Raw genomic sequence first — 18078 nt, forward strand, 5'->3', positions numbered from 1 at the left:
CCAAACACCGCATGTTCTCACTTATAAGTCAGAGCTGGACAATGAGAACACATGGACACAGGGAGGGGAACATCACAATGGGGCCTGTTGTGGGGGCGGGGGGAGGGAGAGCATCAGGAAAAATAGCTAATGCATGCTGGGCTTAATACCTAGGTGATGGGTTGACAGGTGCAGCAAATCACCATGGCACACATTTACCTATGTAACAAACCTGCACATCCTGCACACGTATCCCAGAATTTAAAATTAAAAAAAAAAAAAAAAAAAAAGGCTGGGCACGGTGGCTCACACCTGTAATCCCAACACCTTGAGAGGCTGAGGTGGGTGGATCACCTGAGGTCAGGAGTTTGAGACCAGCCTGGCCAACGTGGCGGAAACCCCATCTCTGTTAAAAATACAAAAATTAGCTGGGCATGTTGGCGGGCACCTGTAATCCCAGCTACTCAGGAGGCTGAGGCAGGAGAATCACTTGAACCCAGGAGGAAGAGGCTGCAGTGAGCTGAGACTGCACCACTGCACTCCAGCCTGGGCAACAGAGTGAGGCTCCATCTCCAAAAAAAAGAAAAAAGAAAGAAAAGAAAAAAAAGAAAAAACAAGGGCCAGGTGGGGTAGCTCATGTCTGTAATCCCAGCACTTTGGGAGGCCAAGGCAGGAGGATCACTTGAGCCCAGGAGCTCAAGACCCACCTGGGCAACATAGTGAGACCCTGTTCTCTACAAATAATAAAAACAAAATATTTTTAAAAGGGCTAAAAGCAAAGATTACATATTAATCATGGCCAAAAAAAAAGTGTGTGATGCTTGCTAGTACAGTAACCTCAGAATCAAAAGCTTTGTGTCTTTATTATTTTTTTAAATTTATTTTTGTGACGGACTCTTGTTCTCTCACCCAGACTAGAGTGCAGTGACACCATCTTGGCTCACTGCAACCTCCACCTCCAGGGTTCAAGCGATTCTCCTGCCTCAGCCTCCCGAGTAGCTGGGATTACAGGCACCCGTCACCACGCCCGGCTAATTTTTGTATTTTTAGTAGAGACAGCATTTTGCCATGTTGGCCAGGCTGCTCTCGAACTCCTGACCTCAAGTGATCCTCCCGCCTCGCCTCCCAAAGTGCTGGGATTACAGGCATGAGCCACCATGCCCGGCCAGCTTTGTGTCCGTATGATGAAGCACAGAAGAGCTTATAGGAGCACCAGCGCTTTACAAAAGGGACTCTGGCGAGGAGCAAAGCCTCCAGGCATGACGCTATCTGTTTAGGGGATCAGGGACTGATCAGGGATTGATCCTGCAGCAAGATGGGACTGGCTGCAGGGAGCTGGAGAGGTACACAAGCCCCCACCCCCAGACCTCTTCCCCACTATCCTATACTCACAAACTTTCCTGCACCCAATGTTTCCAGAAGGCTCACCATGAGCCAGGCCCCATCCCTACCCAAGAGTTGCAGGCAGGACTCGGCCTCTGCCCTGGGGAGCACCGTCCAATGGGGAGAGAAAATTCAGAGCACCATAGTCGGATGGAGGATTCCAGGCAAAAGCATCCTCACGTCTGGACCTCGGAAACACAGGAAATCTCTGATACAGGAGATGCCCTTGTCTGTCCAGCCATATGTGTGGTCACAGATTTTGAAGAAACTTTTTCTTCACTTATTCTGTTATTATTATTATTTTTAGAGACAAGGTTTTACTCTGTTGCCCAGGCTGGAGTGCAGTGTCATGATCTCAGCTCACTGCAACCTCTGCCTCCTGGGTTCAAGTGATTCTCCTGCTTCAGTCCCCTGAGTAGCTGGGACTACAGGCCATCCACCACCACGCCTGGCTAATTTTTGTATTTTTTGTAGACATGGGGTTTCACTATGTTGGCCAGGCTGGTCTCGAATGCCTGACCTTAAGTGATCCTCCCACCTCTGCCTCCCACAATGCAGGGATTACAGGCGTGAGCCACCGCACCCTGTCCCTTTTCCCCAATTTTTTTTTTTTTTTTTTTTTTTGAGAGAGTCACTTTGACACCCAGGATGGAGTGCAGTGGCACGATCTTGGCTTACTGCAACCTCCATCTCCTAGGTTCAAGCAATTCTTCTGCCTCAGCCTCTGAGTAGGTCAGACTACAGCCGCCCGCCATCAGGCCCGGCTAATTTTTGTATTTTAGTAGAGAGGGGGTTTCTGCCATCTTGGCCAGCCTCATCTCGAACTGCTGACCTCAGGCAATTCTCCCGCCTCGGCTTCCCAAAGTGCTGGGATTACAGGCATAAGCCACTGCTCCCGGCCTACATTCTCCCCACCCTTGGTTCATATGACTTATGTGGCTTGACCCCATTCCCACTCCTAGAGTGAATGCATAACGCAGGCCTGGCCATCAGAGAAGATCATGTGACGCGTCCCAGGGTCTGGGCTGTGGCTGAAACCTTTAGGAAGAATTCTCCCTGCTCTGGGGCTGCCTGGGTGTAGGATGGAAGCCAGAAGCTGCAGGGGCCATCCTGGTTGCCGCATGGGAGAGCCTGCCAGGGAACGGTGCCAGCCGAGCTGAGCCTGAAGCTGGCCACAGAGACAGCCGAGCTGAGTCCCCAGGAGGGCCTAGATCCAGCTGAGCCTGAAGCTGGCCACTTGGGCTTTTCATTTTTTTTTTTTTTTTGAGATGGAGTCTCACTCTGTCGCCCAGGCTGGAGTGCAGTGGCGCAATCTCGGCTCACTGCAAGCTCTGCCTTCCGAGTTCACGCCATTTTCCTGCCTCAGCCTCCCGAGTAGCTGGGATTACAGGCACCTGCCACTACACTTGGCTAATTTTTTGTATTTTTAGTAGAGACAGGGTTTCACTGTGTTAGCCAGGATGGTCTCGATCTCCTGACCTCATGATCTGCCCCCCTCGGCCTCCCAAAGTACTGGAATTACAGGTGTGAGCCACTCCAGGCTGGAGGCTGGAGTGCAGTGGTACAATTTCAGCTCACTGCAGCCTCAACCTCCCAGGCTCCCGAGTAGCTGGGACCACAGGTGCATGCCACCACCACCACCCCCCGCCCCAGCTAAGTTTACAAGTTTTTTGTAGAGACAGGGTCTCACTATGTTGCCCAGGCTGGTCCCAAACTCCTGGGTTAAAGCAATCTTCCCGCCTCAGCCTCCCAAAGTGCTGGGATTACAGGCGTGTGCCATTGTGCCTGGCCTTTTTTTTCCCTAAATCTATTTGAGGGACAATGTTATTTGCATTTCCAAAAAAGTTCTGATGAATACAGATGCCAACCCACAATGCTCATGGCAGGAATGTGCGTGTGTTCTCAGGACATCCGATGAGTCAGCAATGCTACTACCTGTCCTGGCACATCTGAGTAAAGGATCACTTCCTCCCTCAGACTGGCAGCTATAAGAGCAGAGGAAAACGAGCTGCCCCCAGGCACACAGCAGTGGAGCCCACATGCCGGGGTGCGCCCACGAGAGCACTGGGCATGCCTGCCAGCCCTGGCCCTCAGGGCCTGCTAAATCCAACATTCCAATGCCCCTGGTGCCCCGGGAATTCTGGGGGCTGGGAGTCAATCATGCTGGGGTGCAATGCTGCTCCCTTCGTCCTCAGAACCGGGCCCTCCTGGTGGCTTGTTCAATGAGGGAGCTGTACCGTGAGCTTTGGGCATAGCTCTCTGAGAGCTTGGTTAGGCTGGGTCAGCATTTCCAATGCCAGCAAAGGTGAATGGGGGTGGTCTCTGGTGACAGTAAATGTCCCACCTTGTGGGTGACCAAATGAGCCCCTTGCTCCTGTGGCTCAGCTGGGGGACCCTCTCACCTAGGAACTCCAGATGCAGAGAAGAGAGAGCACTGCTGAGACTCAAGTGAGGTGCAAGGAACACCCTCCGCCTCCTGACCCCCGCCCCCTGCCAGGGCCTCTTCTCTGCCCAAAATCCCTCCCACAGAGAAAACAGCTATAAATCGTATCTAATAACAAACTTTCATTCTTTTATTTATTTATTTATTTATTTGGAGACCGAGTCTTGCTCTGTCACCCAGGTGATGCAATCTCAGCTCACTGCAACCTCCGCCTCTCAGGTTCAAGTGATTCTCCTGTTTCAGCCTCCCAAGTAGCTGGGACTACCGGCATCCCATTGCCACCCCATTGGCTAATTTTTGTATTTTTAGTAGAGATGGAGTTTCACCATGTTGGCCAGGCTGGTCTTGAACTCCTGACCTCAAATGATCCACCTGCCTCGGCCTCCCAAAGTGCGGAGATTACAGGTGTAAGCCATCATGCCCGGCCCAGACTTGCATTCTTTTCTTTTTCTTTTTCTTTTTTTTTTTTTTTAATTCTTGAGATGTGGTCTTGCTCTATCGCCCAGGCTGGAGTGCAGTGACACGATCATAGCTCACTGCAGCCTCCAACTCCTGGGCTCAAGCAATCCTCCCGTCTCAGCCTCCTGGATAGCTAGGACTACAGGTGCACCCTACCATGCCTGGCTAATTGTTTTTTATTTTTTGTAGAGACTGTGTCTAGCTACGTTGCCCAGGCTGGTCTCAAACTCCTGGGCTCAAGCAATCCTCCTGCCTCCGCCTCTGGAAGTGCTGGGGTTACAGGTGTGAGCCACCACGCCCAGCCAGGGCTGGTATTCAGGAAACATAATGAACTCTGCAACTTACTAACAAGACAATAACCCAATTAAAAATGGGTGAAAGCTTTGAATACACATTTCACCAAAGAAGATATACGAACAGCCCATAAGCACATGAAAAGATGACTAACATCATTACTCATCCAGGCAATACAGATCAAAACCACAAGAGATACCACTTCCCATCAAGGGGAATGGCTAAAAATTTTAAAAGCTGACAATACCAAGTGCTGATGAGGATGCAGAACAACTGAAACGCTCATAGTGTTGGTGGAAATAAAAAATGGTACAATCACTTCGGAAAACAGTTGGGCAGTTTCTTAAAAAGTTAAAAATAGTGGCCGAGTGTGGTGGCTCACGCCTGTAATCCCAGCACTTTGGAAAGCCGAGGCGGGCGGATCACGAGGTCAGGAGATCAAGACCATCCTGGCTAACATGGTGAAACCCGTCTCTACTAAAAATACAAAAAATTAGCCGAGTGTGGTGGCAGACACCTGTAGTCCCAGCTACTCGGGAGGCTGAGGCAGGAGAATGGCGTGAACCCGGGAGGCAGAGCTTGCAGTGAGCCCAGATCGCACCACTGCACTCCAGCCTGGGCAACAGAGCAAGACTCCGTCTCAAAAAAAAAAAAAAAAAAAAGTTAAAAATAGGAGCTTGAGGCAGGCGGATAGCTTGAGCCCAGGAGTTGGAGACCAGCCTGGGCAACATGGTGAAATCCCATCTCTACCAAAAATCCAAAAACAATTAGCAGGGCATGGTGGTGCATGCCTGTAGTCCCAACTACTTGGGAGGCTGAGGCACAAGAATCACTTGAACCCAGGAGGCAGAGGTTGCAGTGAGCCAAGATCGTGCCACTCCACTCTAGCCTGGATGACAAAGTGAGATCTTGTCTCAAAAAAAAAAAAAAGAAAGTTAAAAATATACCTCCCATATAACCCAACCACCCAAGAGAAGCAAAAACATGTATCCATAGAAAGTTTTATAAACAAGTGTTGCATACCAGCTTTACTCATAACAGCCCAAAAGTAAAACCTCCATCAACCAGTGCATGTACAAACAAAAGTAGGGCAGCTGTTTTTTATTTTAATTTTATTTTTATTTTTGAGACAGGGTCTCACTCTGTCACCCAGGCTGAGTGTAGTGGTGCAATCATGGTTCACTGCAGCCTGGAAGCTCCTGGGCTCAAGTGATCCTCCCACCTCAGCTTCCTGGGTAGCTAGAACCAAAGGCGAGTGCCACCATGCCCACCTAACTTTTTATTTTTTGCAGCTGGAGTCTCACTATGTTGCCGAAGCTAGTCTCGAACTCCTGGACTCAAAGGATCCTCCTGCCTCAGCCTCCCAAAGTGCTGGGATTACAGGATTGAGCCGCCATGACCATTCTTCATTTTTATTTTAGAACAGAGACAGGTCTCTGTCACCCAGGCTGGAGTGTGGTGGCATGATCACGGCTCACTGCAGCCTCGACCTCCTGGGCTCAAGGAATCCTCCCACCTCAGCCTCCCCAGTAGCTGGGACTACAGGCATACGCCATCACGCCTAGCTAAATTTTTTTTTTTTTTTTTTTGTAGAGACAGGGTCTTGCTATATTGCCCAAGCTGGTCTTGAATTCCTGGACTCAAGCAATTCCCCCCACCTCAGCCTCTCCCAAAGTGCTGGGATTAAAGGTGTGAGCCACCATGCCTGGCCCAAAGTGGTATATCTATATAATAGAATACTTCTCAGCAATAAAGAACTACTGATATGTGCAACATAGATGAATGCTTTTTTTTTTTTTTTTTTTTGAGATGGAGTCTCACTCTGTCACCCAGGCTGGAGTGCAATGGCACGATCTCGGCTCACTGCAACCTCCACTTCCCGGGTTCAAGCGATTCTCCTGCCTCAGCCTCCCGAGTAGCTGGGATTACAGGCGCCCGCCACCACACCCAGCTAACTTTTTCTATTTTTAGTAGAGATGGGGTTTCACTATGTTGACCAGGCTGGTCTCGAACTCCTGACCTCAGGTGATCCACCCGCCTCAGCCTCCCAAAGTGCTGGGATTACAGGCGTGAGCCACCACGCCCGGCCAGATGAATGTTTAAAACATTTTGCTAAGTAGAAGAAACTAGACACGAAAGACTCCATATTGTATGAGTCCGTTCATATGAAATTTCAAAACTGTATACACAGAATGCAGATCAGTGGTTGCCTGGGCCTGGAAACAGAGATTGGCTGCAAATGGGCACAGAAAACTTTCTGGGTGGTAGAAATGTCCTAAAACTGGGGTGTGGTGATAGTTGCACAACTCTATGTTTATACTAGAAGTCATCAAACCATACACTTAATTTTTAGTAGAGACGGGGTTTCATCATGTTGGCCAGGTTGGTCTCAAACTCCTGACCTCAGGTGACCCACCTGCATTGGCCTCCCAAAGTGCTGGGATTACAGTTGTGAGCCACTACGCTGGGCCCAAACCATACACTTAAGATGGGAGAGGCCGGGCATAGTGGCTTATACCTGTAATCCCAGCACTTTGGGAGGCCGAGGTGAGTGAACTGCTGGAGCTCAGGAGTTTGACACCAGCCTGGGCAACATGGCAAAAATCTCTCTCTACAAAATAATACAAAATGTAGCCAGGTGTGGTGGTGCGTGGCTGTAGTCCGAGCTACTGGGGAGGCTAAGGTGAGAGGTTTGCTTCAGCCCCGGAGGTTGAGGCTACAGTGAGCTGTGATCACACTACCACACTCCAGCCTGGGTGACAGAGTGAGACCCTGTCTCTAAAAAAGTTAAAATTTTTTTTTAAAAAGGGCCGGGCATGGTGGCTCACACCTGTAATCTCAGCACTTTGAATACACATTTCACCAGAGAAGATATATAAACAGCCCATAAGCACATGAAAAGATGGCCGAGGCAGGCAGATCACTGGAGGTCAGGAGTTTGAGACCAGCCCGGCCAACGTGGTGAAACCCCATCTCTACTAAAAATACAAAAATTAGCCGGGCATGGTGGCACATGCCTGTAGTTCCAGCTACTTGGGAGGTCGAGGCAGGAGAATCGCTTGAACCTGGGAGGCGGAGGTTGCAGTGAGCCGAGATCGCACCACTGCGCTCCAGCCTGGGCAACAAAGTGAGACTCCATCTCAAAATAAATAAATATAAATAAATAAATAAACAAACAAACTAGATTATGAATGAATGAATGAATGATACTGACCCAAGAGGTGAGAAATCCAGGACACCATTCTCACCTCCTTAGGACATAGCACTCAGGTCTGAGTGGTTCGTGGTGATCAGCCCAGCTGGTCAGACACCACAGGTCATCACACAGCCGTTCTGGCCTCCCCACCAGCCAGCATCCCCTCTGAGGCAGAGACCAGGCGTGAGAACCCTGTCCCTGGCACTGGAGGTTCCTGCAGATGACCCTGCAGTCCTTTACCACCCGCCTGACACTATCCCACCTCCCAGAGGTCACCTGTGTCTTTTCTCCCACCTGCTTCACTTCTCCTATTTGCATTACCTACTGACACCTAGCCTGATGCCACCTCCTCCAGGAAGTCTCCCAGGACCTTCAGCCCACAGATACCTCAGGATCACATGTGGAGCCAAGGAGGAGAGAGTATGCTGTTCTTGTCTGTCTTCATCATGCCACCTGGGAGCTTACAGGCAACTTCAGGCGGGGCCATAGTCTCTCCTCTCTGGGAACCCAGCCTGAGCCATGGTGCCTGGCACAGAGCCGTGATCTGGAATTCCCACGAGAGCACACCTACAGCCACCCAGAGGACAAAGGCTTTCCAGGCTACAAATCTCCAGAAACACTCCTCCCAGGGAACGCTCCCAAAATTAACCTCCGGCCCTCCCGAACCCCCCAGCAGCCTCCAGTATGGAGAATCTACTGTTGCCAGGCGCGGTGGCTCATGCCTGTAATCCCAGAACTTTGGGAGGCTGAGGCGGGCAGGTCACAAGGTCAGGAGTTTGAGACCAGCCTGGCCAACAGAGTGAAACCCTGTCTCTACTAAAAATACAAAAAAATTAGCCAGGCATGGTGGCGGGTACCTGTAGTCCCAGCTACTCGGGAGGCTGAGGCAGGAGAATCGCTTGAACCCAGGAGGCGGAGGTTGTGGTGAGCCGAGATGGTGCCATTGCACTCCAGCCTGGGCAACAGATCGAGACTCAAAAAAAAAAAAAAAACCAACAACAACAAAAACGAACCTAGTGTCTACAAGGCTTTGCACGAATGTGGCCTCATGTCCTCCCCAGCCCCTGGACAAGGCAGAAGTCCTCTGACAGGTGGAGCTTCCCGAGTGCAGAGAAGTTCGGGGACTCAAAGTCACACACTGCTAAGTGGCTGTCCTGGAATCAGACCCGGGTCTGGCCCTTCCCTACCTCCCATCCCGCCCAGCCCAGCCCTGGAATAACATTTGTGAGCCCCCTGGCCTCTGGGGACAGCGTCAGCCTGCCACGGCTCACAAAGGAAACCAAAGAGCTGGCAGGAGAGGAGAACCAAGGCGGCATTCAGTCAGGACCGGCCACCCTTGCTGTGGGAGGGGGAGAAGGGTGCAGAGGGGGAGCAGCCCCCCTGTCCCTGAGGAACACCCGGAAGGGGAGAGGGGAGAATAGCGAACAGGAAGAAGGGGGAGGCCACCTGCCCTCGTGTGACTCAGCTGCGCTGGTGGGACAGAGAAAGAGAGAGGGATTCTTGGAAAACGCCGGGACTTGATGATAAATTGGCCTCTGGCCACACTGTGGCCGACGTGGGAGGCAGGGAAGCCTGGCGCAGTCCCAGCTCCAAACCCCAGACTTACCCCGAGTGGCTGTGAGTCCTTGGCCCAGAGAGAGCCTCAGTTTCATTACCTGTAAAATGGGGTACAAGTGTCACCACTTCCTGGGAGTGAGGCAGAGAAGACACCCCAGGAGTGTGCCCGGCTGCTCTGGAAGGGGACTGTCACTACTGTCTGGAGGCCCTGGTGCACAGGACGGACAGGCGAGGGCGGGGTGGCATTCAGACCAACAGGCCCCCTTTTGTGCCACCCTCCGCTGCCGTTTCCCGGAGACAAGCCCCGGCTGCATTTCACGGCTTCCATTTCAGCTGCCCGGGGATGGCGGGCTGCAGCCTCGGAACTCTCTGCCAATCAGGGCCCCAGCAGAGGGGGACGGGTGCCAAATAGAGCAGTGGAAAGCCCATCTCGGTTTGGCGGGCCAGCCTCATCCTGGGGCGAGGGAGGCGGGAGCCAGGAAGCGGGCACGCCTGCAGAGACCCCGGACGTGGCTGACTCCCGGAGGGGCAGGTGCTTGGCAGGGACGCTGCTGCTGGCTGGGGTGGGTCACGTCCAGCCTTCACCAGAGCCCACTCTCTCCAGGGCCATCGGGGGTCCCAGCAGCTGGGGCAGTCATGCCCACACTTCCTGAGGTGTAACCCGCAGTCCCCACAATCAGGCCCCAGAGGTAGGCTCAGCACAGCCCCTGCCCACATGCCGCAAGCCCTAGGGCGCCAGGCACAAAAGCACCTCTCGGAGGAGCAAGGGCCCCGTAACCGGGAGCCTGGGCAGGGAGCACCTGCGGGGCAGAGGGTCTGGGATCTGGCAAGGGAAGCTGACCACACTCTGCCAGGTCCACCCAACACACAAGGATCTGGTGGGGCTGGAAGGCAGGGGGGGGATCTAGAGAGTATGAGAGACAGGCAGGGTCTCCCGGACATGCCCCAGCAATCAGGCTGAGGGGATGTGGGGCCGCAGAGAGACTCCAAGCCAGGGGTCCCCCACGATCAGACAAGCACACCAGCAAGACCGCTCTGGGAGCTGAGGATGATGGTGAACTGGCAGCAGGGGCGGGGGGGTTGGGGCGCAGGGAGAGAAGCCAGCTGGGGGCTGCTGAGATGGAAGCAGATCCCTAAAATGTGGCCAGGTGCGGTGGCTCACGTCTGTAATCCCAGCACTTTGGGAGGCCAAGACAGCAGGATCACCTGAGGTCAGGAGTTCAAGACCAGCCTGGGCAACATGGTGAAACCCCATCTCTACTAAAAATAGAAAAATTAGCTGGGCGTGGTGGCACGCGCCTGTAATCCCAGCCACTTGGGAGACTGAGGCAGGAGAATCACTTGAACCCAGAAGGCAGAGGTTGCAGTAAGCTGAGATGGTGCCATTGCACTCCAGCCTGGGCAACAAAGTGAAACTCTGTCTCAAAAACAAACAAACAAACAACAAACAAAATGAGGCCTTATCTGGGACAGAGAGGGGACACTGGGAGGGAGGCGGGGGGAGGTAGGGGCTGCAGCAGAGAACTCAAAGGAACCACAGGGCACCAACCTGAGGGCAACCCAGTGACAGGTGGGCAGGAATGGGACGAGGCTTTGCGGGGAAGGCCAGGCTGCACAACCCACCAGCTGAGAGACAGAGAGCTGCTGGGCCTCCCCAGGAACAGGAAAAGGCAAACCCAAGGTGCCCCATCCAATGGGTAAGTCAAAAGGCCTGGCAATGCCAAGTATTGGAGAGGGGGCAGAGCAGTGGGTGGGTAGGCACAGATGGCACAGTGCCTGGGCTGGACAGGGAACGTGAGTGTACAGTGGAGGCATGGATGGTCCCCTAGAGGGTCCTCCCTGGCAATTGGCCTGCCTGCCCTGGAGGCACCCACAGGATGAACTCCATTGTAAGAGCAGGGAGGGGTGGTTTGGTGGTGGGAGGGGACTGGGGTGGGGTAACTGGGGACTTTATTTATTTATTTATTCATTCATTTATTTATTTATTTTTGGAGACAGGGTCTCCCTCTGTTGTCCAGGCAAGAGTGTAGTGATGCAATCATAGCTCACTGCAGCCTCGAACTCCTAGGCTCAAGTGATCCTCCCTCCTTAGCCTCCCGAGTAGTTGGGACCACAGGTGTATGCCACCATACCTGGCTAATTTATGTAGAGAGAGGATCTCACTATGTTGCCCAGGCTGGTCTTGAACTCCTGGCTTCAAGCGATCCTCTTGGCTCAGCCTCCCAGGGTGCTGGGATTACAGGCATCAGCCACCATGCCCAGCTTTTGTTATATTTCTAAGGTTTGTTTCCTAGCCCTATGGGATGCACATGGGTGTTCAATGTACCCTGTCTACTCCTTTGAATATCTAACAGATTTCTTAAACTTTTTTTTCTTTTTTTTTTTTTATCAGAGTCTCCCTCTGTCGCCCAGTTTGGAGTGCAATGGCGTGATCTCAGCTCACTGCAACCTCCACCTCCCAGGTTCAAACCATTCTCCGGCCTCAGCCTCCCGAGTAGCTGGGATTATAGGCACCTGCCATCATGCCCAGCTAATTTTTGTATTTTTGTAGAGATGGGGTTTCACTATGTTGGCCAGGCTGGTCTTGAACTGCTGACTTCAGGTGATCCGCCTGCCTTGGCCTCCCAAAGTGCTGGGATTACAGGCATGAGCCACTGTGCCCAGCTTCTTAATCATTTTTTTTAAAAGAAAAATAAAGATAGGCTAGGTACGGTGGCTCACACCTGCAATCCTAGCACTCTGGGATGCCAAGGCAAGAGGATAACTTGAGGCCAGGAGTTCAAGACCAGCCTGGACAACACGGTGAGACCTCACCTCCTATTTAAAAAAAAAAAATTAGCCAGGCATGGTGACACACACCTGTAGTCCCAGCTACTTAGGAGGCTGAGGCGGGAGGATTGCTTGAGCCCAGAAGTTTGAGGCTGCAGTGAGCTGTGATCTGTGAGCATGCCACTGAACCCCATCCTGGGCCACAGAGCAAGACCCTATTTTTTTTTTTTTTTTGAGACCGAGTCTCACTCTGTCACCCATTCTGGAGTGTAGTGGCACAATCTCGGCTCACTGCAACCTCCGCCTCCTGAGTTCAAGCGATTCTAGTGCCTCAGCCTCCCAAGTAGCTAAGCCTACAGGAGTGTGCCACCACACCTGGCTAATTTTTGTATTTTTAGTAGAGACGGGGTTTCACCATGTTGGCCAGGCTGGTCTCGAACTCCTGACCTCAGGTGATCCACCCGCCTTGGCCTCCCAAAGTGGTGGAATTACAGGCGTGAGCCACCGAGCCTGACCTAAGACCCTATTTCTAAAAAAAAAAAAGAGAGACACAAGGGGAGGAGAAGGAAACATTATCCCCACTGCGCACCCACCAAGAGGCAAGCCCCCAACAGAGAGGACCCCAAAATGCTCAATGCCAGGCCTGGCTTTCTGAGCCAATGGTGAGCCCTTCTCTGAGCATGAAGGGGGCTCCCCAAGCCCTGCCCTGCCCTGCCAAGCACCCCAGTGCCCACACATGCACTAGAATGCCAGTCCCACCCCAATCCTGCACCATGCAGAATCCAGCAGGGGGTCCTGGGTGTAACACCACTCCAGGCTGGCACCTCACCTGCTCCACGGGCCCCACTGCCCATCCATCCCACACGGCTTTGTTTGCATTTGCCCAAGGCTCAGGGAATCTGAGAAGGTTGACTTAGGTCACCCAGCGGTGAAGCTAGAGTCTCCACATCCTCCCTGACCAGGGCAAGCAGAGGGCAGGGCTGGACGGCCCCTTCCCTGTGAGTCTTGCCGGCTCTGAGGCGGAAGCTGAAGCTCTGAGCCTTATACCCACTATCCCTCGGGCCTGGGAGAGCTGACGGGAGGGTGCCCGGCTGTCTGTACTGCTGTCTCCACCCATACTTGGTCAGTCTTCTCTGCCAGGCCCGCGGGGAGGTGCAGCCCCAGCTGTGCAGGCAACACTCACACAGCTGCTGGCCAGCAGTAGGGGTACGAGGGAGCCCCAAGAAGAATGGTGTGGGGATAAATCCCGAGCTGCCCTGAGAGCACCCATTGGCCTGGCGGCCATCCAGATAGTGGGAACAGCTGAGAGCCAGCGTGGGGATGGGGCCTTGCCCCAGCATCACAGCAGATCCGGGGCTGGAACCCAGGCTCCACAAGCCCACGTGGCTTCAAACAGGCAAGACCACAGTGGATAGTGCGAACCAGGTTTACACAGTGCAGGGCTCTGGGCTCCTGGGCTGAGCAGGGCAGGACAGACCCAGGCCAAGTGCCCCAGTCAAACCCCAACTTCTCTGGCACCTGCAGCTGGGAGAAAAGCAAGGGTTGAGTCTAGAAGCCCGGGTTCCGGTCCCACACGCTACCTTTCTTACTATGTCCGAGCTCAGGGCTGTGGTTCCTCAGTTTCAGATGAGGCAACTTCTGGCCAGGCCTGGTGGCTCACATCTGTAATCCCAGCACTTTGGGAGGCTGAGGCGTGTGGATCACCTGAGGTCAGGAGTTTGAGACCAGCCTGGCCAACATGGTGAAACCCCATCTCTACTAAAATACAAAAATTAATTGGGCGTGGTGGTGTGTGCCTGTAATCCCAGCTAGTTGGGAGGCTGAGGCAGGAGAATCGCTTGAACCAGGGAGGCGGAGGTTGCAGTGAGCCGATATCGCGCCATTGCACTCCAGCCTGGGTGACAGAGTAAGACTCTATTTCAAAAAAATTTTTAAAATAAAAAAAATAAAAAATAAAGGAGGCATCTTCCTTGCCCTGCCAACAGCCTGAAGGACCACAGGGCGCTGGGAACGCCCAGCCTGTCTGTCTCGTGGGAGCTGGACACACACACAGAGTTGGCATGCTCAGAACCACCAGCCACAGAAAAAGGTCCAACGCTGAAAATAACCCACACATCCATTACCATTAGAATGAGTCAATAAGGCCAGGCATGGTGGCTCATGCCTGTAATCCCAGCACTTTGGGAGGTCAAAGTGGGTGGATCACTTGAGGCCAGCAGTGCGAGACCAGCCTGGCCAACATGGTGTAACCCCATCTCTACTAAAAATACAAAAATTAGCCTGGCGTGGTGGAGGGCACCTGTAATCCTAGCTACTTGGGAGGCTGAGGCAGGAGGATCAGTTGAACCCGGGAGATAGAGGCTGCAGTGAGCCGAGATCACCCCAGTGCACTCCAGTCTTAGCAACAGAGCAAGACTCTGTCTCAAAAAAACAAACAACAACAACAACAACAACAACAACAAAAAATGCCAGGCGTGGTGGCTCACGGCTGTAATCCCAACACTTTGGGAGGCGGAGGTGGGCAGATCACCTGAGGTCAGGAGTTTGAGACCAGCCTGGCCAACATGGTGAAACTCTGTCTTTACCAAAAATACAAAAAAAAAAAAAAAATTAGCCGGGCGTTGTGGCGGGTGCCTGTAATCCCAGCTACTCGGGAGGCTGAGGCAGGAGAATCGCTTGAACCCTGGAGGTGGAGGTTGCAGTGAGCCAAGATCACGCTATCGTACTGCAGCCTGGCAACAAGAGCAAGACTCCATCTCAATAATAATAATAATAATGATAATAATAAGTAAATAAGTTGTGGTTTGTTCACACAATAGAATAACATATAGCAATGAGAATGAATGAATGCCAACTGCATGCAATGATGTGTAAGAACCTTGTAATTACAATCTCGAGTGAAAGAAGTCGGACATAAAAAGAGTGGATACAAAAGAAGACATACAAGCGGCCAAGAACCATATAAAAAATGCCCAGCATCACGGATCATCAGAACATGCAAATTAAAATCACAATGAGATACCATCTTACACCAGTCAGACTGGCTATTATGCAAAAGCCTGAAAACAATGCATGTTGGAGAGGATGTGGAGGAAAGGGAATGCGTATACACTGTTGGTGAGAATGTAGATTAGTACAACCTTTATGAGAAATGGTGCAGAGATTTCTCAAAGAACTGAACATAGAACGGCCCTTCCATCCAGCAACCCTGCTAATTGCCATCTACCCAAAGGAAAATGATTCATTCTCTCCAAAGGATACCAGCACTGGTATGTTGATCACAGCACAATTCACAAGAGCAAAGATATGGAATCAACATATGTGTCCGTCAAGGGAGGACTGGATAAAGAAAATGCGGTATATGTCTACCACAGAATGCCACTCATCCATCAAAAAGAATGAAATCAGGCCAGGCACGGTGGCTCATGCCTGTAATCCCAGCACTTTGGGAGGCTGAGACAGGCGGATCATGAGGTCAGGAGATCGAGACCATGCTGGCTAACATGGTGAAACCCCGTCTCTACTAAAAATACAAAAAAATTAGCCGGGCGTGGTGGCGGGCGCCGGTAGTCCCAGCTACTCGGGAGGCTGAGGCAGGAGAATGGCATGAACCCAGGAGGCGGAGTTTGCAGTGAGCTGAGATGGCCCTACTGCACTCCAGCCTGGGCGACACAGCGAGACTCCGTCTCAAAAAAAAAAAAAAGAATGAAATCATGTCTTTTTCAGCAACATGGATGGAACTGGGAGCCATTATCCCAAGCGAAACAACTCAGAAAATCAAATACCACATGATCGCACTTGTAAGTGGAAGCTAAACAGTGGGTATACATGAAAATACAGGGGGGAATAATAGATGCTGGAGACTACGAAAGGTGGGAAGAGGTCAGGTGCGGAGGCTTATGCCTGTAATCCCAGCACTTTGGGAGGCCAAGGCGGGTGAATCATTTGAGGTCAGGAGTTGGAGACCAGCCTGGCCAAATTGGCAAAACCCCATCTCTACTAAAAATACAAAAATTAGCCAGGTGTGGTGGTGCATGCCTGAATTCCCAGCTCCCAGGGAGGCTGAGGCAGGAGAATCGCTTGAACCCAGGAGGCAGAGGTTGCAGTGAGCTGAGATTGCGCCACTGCCCTCCAACCTGGGCAACAAGAGCAAAACTCTGTCTAAAAAAAAAAAAAAAAAGCTGGGTGGAGTGGCTCACGCCTGCAATCCCAGCACTTTGGGAGGCCAAGGCAAGTGGATCACATGAGGTCGGGAGTTCGAGACCAGCCTGACCAACATGGAGAAACCCTGTCTCTACTAAAAATACAAAATTAGCCGGGCATGGTGGCACATGCCTGTAATCTAGCTACTTGGGAAGCTGAGGCAGGAGAACTGCTTGAACCCGGAAGGTGGAGGATGCGGTGAGCTGAGATCGCACCATTGCACTCCAGCCTAGGCAACGAGAGCGAAACTCCATCTCAAAAAAAAAAAAAAAAAGAAGAAGAAGAAGAAGAAGGGCCTTGAGTCAGCACCCCAGGGTGCTCTCACTCCCACACCTTCTCCTGCAGGCAAGGGTTGGGGGAGAGGCTGAGCCCACTGAGGTTCAGGCCTGGTCCCTGAGTGGCATAAGCGGCCCCAGCCAGAGGGGACAGGGTGCAAACCAGGGTCCACTCCAGGGTGTGGTGGCTTGGAGAAAAGATGAACCCAGCAGGCCATGAGCACCTGCTATGCCCCTGAGGGGCAGCCCAGCACACTACTATGGGTGGGGAGGATGGAGAAGGAACAGAACTTGGTGGCCCAGGGATTAGGACAATCACTAATAAGCCTTCAAGGCAGGGCCTTTATTTATTTATTTATTTATTTATTTATTTATTTAGACAGGGTCTTACTGTGTTGCCCAGGCTGGAATGCAGTGGCACGATCACAGCTCACTGCAGCCTCAAACTCCTGGGATCAAGCAATCCTCCCACCTCAGCCTCCTGAGTAGCTGGGATTATAGACACTGCACCTGGCTAATTTTTGTATTTTGTATAGAGACAGGGTTTTGCCAAGGTGCCCAGGCTGGTCTCCAACTCCTGGGCTCAAGTGATCATCCTGCCTCGGCCTCCCGAAGTGCTGGGATTACAGGTATGAGCCTCCGTACCTGGCCTCAATATCAGTTTTTTTCTTTTGTTGCTTCCAGAAAGGGAACTGCGTGTTAGTCATCGAATTCTGGCTGAAAGCCACAGACACCCACCCACACTCATATCCACTAGATCACACGTCCAGGCTTTTGCACGTGCCATGCCGGGTTCCTAGAATGCCCTTCCTCTCACTGGGTGCAACTTTTTTACTTAAACATTTTTTAAAAATAGAGACAGGCCGGGCACGGTGGCTCACGCCTGTAATCCCAGCATTTTGGGAGGCCGAGGCTGGCGGTGGCAATCACCTGAGGTCAGGAGTTTGAGACCAGCCTGGCCAACACAGTGAAATTCCATTTCTACTAAAAATACAAAAAATTAGCCGAGTGTGGTGGCACGTGCCTGTAATCCCAGCTACTCGGGAGGTTGAGGCTGGAGAATCGCTTGAACCCAGGAGGTGGAGGCCGCAGTGAGCCGAGATCGCGCCACTGCACTCCAGCCTGGACAGCAGAGTGAAACTCTGTCTCAATAAAATAAAATAAAATAAAATAAATAAAAATAGAGACAGGGGCCAGGTGTGGTGGCTCATGCCTGTAATCCCAGCACTTGTAGGCCGAGGTGGGTGGATCACCTCAGATCAGGAGTTCAAGACCAGCCTGATCAACATCGCAAAACCTTGTCTCTACTAAAAATACAAAAAAAAAAAAAAAAAAAAATTAGCAGGGTGTGGTGGCAGGCACCCGTAATCCCAGCTACTGGAGAGGCTGAGGCATGAGAATTGCTTGAACCCAGAGGTGGAGGTCACAGTGAGCTGAGATCACGCTACTGCATTCCAGCCTGGGCAACAGAGTGAAACTGTGTCTCAAAAAAAAGTAAATAAATAAAAATAAGAGACAGG

General features: G+C 52.0%; 1 protein-coding gene across 5 annotated transcripts in view; it reads right to left on the reverse strand.

Annotated features, from left to right (window-relative positions):
- The window catches only part of CLIP2 (CAP-Gly domain containing linker protein 2), a 115938-nt gene that overhangs the window by 89063 nt on the left and 8797 nt on the right, over positions 1-18078 (reverse strand). For 2 of the 5 annotated variants that reach the window (XM_063668268.1, XM_054495326.2), the window contains exon 2: positions 9361-9409. The exons of the other annotated variants lie outside the window; for them this stretch is intronic. The gene's annotated coding sequence lies outside the window, so the exon portion shown is untranslated. The remainder of the gene's footprint in view (positions 1-9360; positions 9410-18078) is intronic. 5 annotated transcript variants of the gene reach the window in all.

The sequence above is a fragment of the Pongo pygmaeus genome, chromosome 6 (assembly GCF_028885625.2).
Source record: "Pongo pygmaeus isolate AG05252 chromosome 6, NHGRI_mPonPyg2-v2.0_pri, whole genome shotgun sequence".
In the NCBI taxonomy this organism is placed as follows: domain Eukaryota; kingdom Metazoa; phylum Chordata; class Mammalia; order Primates; family Hominidae; genus Pongo; species Pongo pygmaeus.